Genomic DNA, 5,392 nt, shown 5'->3' on the forward strand with positions numbered 1-5,392 from the left:
TTTCCTGAAATACAAGTAGGTATATTAGTAAGAAGGCAGAGTTTAATACACAAAATTCTAAGCAACAAGGGTCAAAAAAATTATGTAAAAGGGTTATAAAGATTCCCTCCCCCCTGAGAAGACTGCCCCATACTTTTTGCTCTCCACATTTGCTTTACCGATATGGACCCGTTTTTCTCTTCTTTTGCCTTCTAGCCGGGAGGCCTCTACGCCCACCATGGGTACTATGAACCTTTGGACACACGAACTGTGCTCACTGTTGTGCCCCAGCAATGGGGCTCCTCTTCGGAGATTGTTCGCCCTCATGGGTGTGCGGTGTGCTGGCTGGTTCTGGGGGGCATCCCTATATGGTGGAGCTGCCCGGGGCCGCTGGTCACGGCTGCCCGTGAACTGTTTGGTTTTGGGATTGATGCTTACACGAGTTGGGGTGTGTGTTGGGCTGGGTGGGGGGTGGGGGTTTATGTTTATTGAGTTTTGCTATATATCCTATGTACAGCCTTATGATTGCACTGCATTTTTTTATATATTTTGCTTGGTTAAGCTTATAGACTCCGGGTCATGGCCAGTGGTGCGTATCTGCACTACCCTATCTTTTCACAATGTTTGGTTGGACTCCTGGGCTTCGGGCCATGGGCGGCGGGTGCGGTTCACGCTTGTCCTATATTGCTGCCCCCATCCTGCGCCACAACGTATTCTCTCCTCCCTGATGATATGGCAGGGCTGACCTTTCTTACGTGGAACGTGCGAGGCATCCGAGACAAGATCAAGCGCACATTTATCATGTCCTATCTTAAGGAGCAGAGGGCGGATGTCATTGCGCTAGTTGAGACACATGCTGAGGGTAACCTGCTTGGGGCCCTCCGCAGACCGTGGGTTGACTGGGCCTTTCATGCGTCCCACTCCTCTCATTCGAGGGGTGTGTCGTTGCTGGTCTCCAGGTCTGTGGCTTTTACGGTGAAGGAGGTGGTGACGGACCCCGTAGGTAGATATGTCTTTGTAGCTGGAGCTGTAGGGGGGCATGACATACTTATCTTAGCTTGGTACTTTCCTCCCCCTTTTAGTGCTACCCTTCTGACTGAGGGCATGCTCTTTATGGCAAGATATCCCTCGGTCCCTGCAGTCTGGTTGGGGGACTTTAATACAGTCGCCAATCCATCCCTGGATAGGGTGGGTGCACCAGGCTCCTCTCCCTACCCGGACAGGGCCACGCGTTTCCATAGAATGCTAACTATCTGTCACCTCCTTGACTCATGGAGGTGTCTACGTCCCACTACACGGGCCTACTCGTGTTTCTCAGCTTCCCACTCCACCATGTCTAGGATTGATGGTATATGGATCTCCCAGGCCCTCCTGCCCAGGCTTCTGAGTGCCCGCTTTAGCCCGAGACTGCTCTCGGATCACGCCCCATATATGGCTACTCTGTCCCCGTTTACTGCCCCTCCCCAGAGGCACTGGCGCTTGAATCCTTTCTGGCTTAAGACTGTTCCGGACCTTGACTCCTTGACGACGGAATGGGACTTCTTCTTCAACTCCAACTCTGACACTGCTTCTGTGCTGACGGTATGGGAGACCTTCAAGGGCCATGCACGTTTACTTTTGATGTCCCGTATAGCTCGACATCGGAGGGCGTCGCGGACCGACCTACTTACTGCTGAACGTCAGCTGACTGAACTGGAGGCTGAGTATGCCAGTTCTCCGACGCCGGACGCACTTTCTCAACTTAAACTAAGGTCTAGGGCCCTGGACCATATATTTCAGGAACGGGCTAATCATAAATTATTTTTCAGCCGTCAACGTATTTATGAACATGGTGAGCGCTCGGGCAAATTGCTTGCCTATTTGGCACATATGGACGATAGACCGCCCGTGGTGATTACACTTCACCCTTCGGTATTGGGGGACTCCTCGGATCCCGTGGCTGTGGCGGAGCTATTTGCTTCGTACTTTAGCGAGGTTTATTCCTCTAAGGTGGATTATGACCCGTTGGATCTGGCGGGTTTGCTGGATACCCTGGAGTTCCCTACACTGACACCTATCCAAGTCACCATTCACATTGTCACTTTTTCTACCTATATCACTATACACATGGGTCTATAACCCATAGGCACTCTAATTATCTCATGTTCATTCATGAATTTTGTTTTCTCTTGAATAAATTGTGATATAATTTTACTTATTATCGTTATATGATCATTTGACTAGCCCTTAAAGTCCCACACCTTGGCCTGAGGCACCAAAAACCTTTAGACATATATTCCGGGATGTTGGCTACACCTACTCCATAGGGCAACTAGGGATCCACACAAAAATGATGAGGAAAGACTACAAGCACTGAAATTATTCTCTCTGGAGAAGAGACGATTGAGGGGGGATATGATATCAATGTACAAATACTGTACTGGTGACCCTAGCATAAGGAACAAACTATTCAGAGTAAGGGAATACAATAAGACACGTGGCCACTCACTAAAACTAGAGGAAAGGCGGTTTAACCTTAAAATGCGTAAGGGTTCTTCACTGCAAGAGCGGTAAGGATGTGGAATTCTCTTCCACAAGCAGTCGTATCAGCAGGAAGCATTGATAGTTTCAAAAAACTATTAGATGGGCACCTTAGAGACCACAACATACAGGGGTATACAATGTACGGTTAACAGCAAACACACAAGCACATCATAGGTTGAACTCGATGGACTGATGTCTTTTTTCAACCTCACTGTCTATGTAACTATGTAATTATATTATCCTATAACACTGCATGGGGCTTAAAAGCATTTCCCAAATATGTATCTGATATAAATCGGGGGTTTTCCCAAATGAGGACCTTCCCCTAACTGTAAGGTATTTTTTATTTTATTTTTTTGGCTTTGTTAAAAAAAAAAAAAAAAAATCTCTGGAGTGCTCAGCCCCACATGCTCCTTATTTTACAATAACTTGCCTATTAGCCTTTAAAATGACCAGAATGTAGCATGACTTCAATGGGGTTCAATTCTAAATTTGGATTGCATAAAAGATTCAACAAACCCTCCGTGGATCAAGCCCAGCCAGATTTACTAATCCTTATTGAAGGATAAGGCTACAAAACCCATACTTCAACTTCACTTTCTGTAATAAACTCAGGCAACCTATCAAACCAGAAAACTCCCTTCACCTCTGTCAAGAAAAAAACTTGCTTCATCTGGGTCAGTCAGAGAACTGGTGTTACCTCTGTCCAAAAAGGAAAAGGCTTCACCAGGTTAAGACAGAAAACTCGCTTCACCTCTGTCCAAAAAAATGGCTTCACTGGGTCAAAAAGAAAACTCGCTTCACCTCTCTCAATAGGAAAACTCATTTCACCTTTGTCAGCAAGAAAACCTACTCAATGTGAGCCAGAAAGGAAGCTCATTTTACTTGTGTAATGTTGCAGAACATAATCATTAGCTAAAACTCCTCTGACCTCTTCTTTGCATTTGTATATGATTTAAAAAAAAAAAGACACCAGTAAGCTGTACACATTAGATGGTAGTTGTACCATGCATACCAGGCAAGAAATGGGGGTCCCCTTGTGGGATTTTTCAGGCACATAAAATATAATATATGAAAATATATGATAGAGGTAATAGAAAAAATTATTTTATTATAAACACAAAAATATAATAATTAAAAACAGTACAGGCAAAGAAGAGGAACAGGTAAATCAACCACAGTAGTCTGAACAGACACCCAACATGTTTCGAAGCCAAAGAGAAATTTTGCTTCTTCTTCAGGGGATGGTTCAAACGGTACTCTAATGAATAAGAAAATATGAAAAATATAAAAACCAAAGAATTCTTTATGGTCTTTTAGGAAAAAAACATTCCAAAATAACTCTTTAGAGTTTTACATAGTAATTTTTGATGACATTTAGCGAGTACTCACAGGGTTGAAAAAATAGCTGTGCTCAGGTAGCCTGCACGATTAAAACCATCTGGTGGGTACGAGTGTCCTTGCGACCAAATGCAGTAGATAAGATGGTAGATGAGTGTACTGGTCAGTAAACCGACAGCTGTTCAGCTCAGGTGTGTGGCCCACAATCAGTGGACGTCTGAAGTCCTTATTTAGGAGAAGCCAGGAACAGCCTTAAACACAATGATAAATGGCAAGGATGTAAGTAATGCCGATCTGAAGAGTAGACAGATCAGGACTAAATACATTAATATATCTAATCAAAAAAGCAAAGGGAAAGAAATGTGTAATGATGGATGTCGACATGTGAAATAGCCACATGTTTGTATATATTATAGTGAATATGTAAAAAACACTATATCAAAAAATGTGCCAAAAAAGGTAGCCCAACAAAAGGGGGCAATAGGGTCACATAAAATATGTCACTGCATATACATATACAAGGCCGATCAAAAAAGGTTTTTTTATCTTTTAAAAGGAATAGGCAGGAAATTGGATGGAAGATAAATACCTGGATGTTAAATGATGGTAGAGCCAAACGGCGACCTCTCAGCACCACAGCCAGCAAACAAATGCGCTGGCTGCGTGTTGCGAGAGGTGCACTATAAGAGTGCTGGCCGATTAGCACAAGACGTGTATCAGCTGGCTTCAGGGAAGGGCTTCCCGGAACGCCGGTGCCGAGCCCGCCCCCAACCAACATGCGTCACACATGACGCAACGTGGGCGGGATCGGCGTCTGCGCTCCACCGACACGGGGGTCAGAGCCGGAAGTGCGGGTGCACTACGGCTACTGATTGGTCCGGGCTGAACCGCAAGGGGACAGAGGGTGGAAATAGGACCAAGTTACCACGCAAGCGCGGTATATGTCTCCCCGTGCCGGGACGCCCACTGGAGGAGGGGCACCACCCGGAGTGAACATGGACAGCTGAAAGGGGTTTACAAAAACCAAATTGAAAAAAATATAATGCAAGAGGAATATGAAAAATATCATTGTATCAATCAAAGATAATTTAAGATTGTAATTGTTGCATATGGATATCAGCAAGGACACGACCCACAGATGTAACGATTGCAGACACTGGAATACAAAAATGACAAGGTCAACATACAGGGAACAGAAAAAATATATACAATGTATGACAATAACAATGTAATATACATCAACATATGCATATATAATTATACAAAATATTTCCAACACATATAATTTTGGTATTAGAGAGAATTGCATGTTAGCACAGTGTGGTACAATATACTTGAGGCCAAAACAATAGAATATGTAAATATATGGACACTGAGAATGTTGTATGGGAGCCATAGATATAACTAAAAGTAGATGGCCATCTGGTTAAGGCGGAGAGGATTAGATCTCCATTCCTCCAGAATTAAAGCCCTCAAGAAAGGGCTTGAACGACAGGGATCCATTAAGTCCTGGGGGCTCGGTGGCCTTAAGCAAAAAGATCCACCTTAG

Source organism: Pelophylax lessonae (genome assembly GCF_965119305.1).
Source record: "Pelophylax lessonae genome assembly, chromosome: 3".
Taxonomy (NCBI): domain Eukaryota; kingdom Metazoa; phylum Chordata; class Amphibia; order Anura; family Ranidae; genus Pelophylax; species Pelophylax lessonae.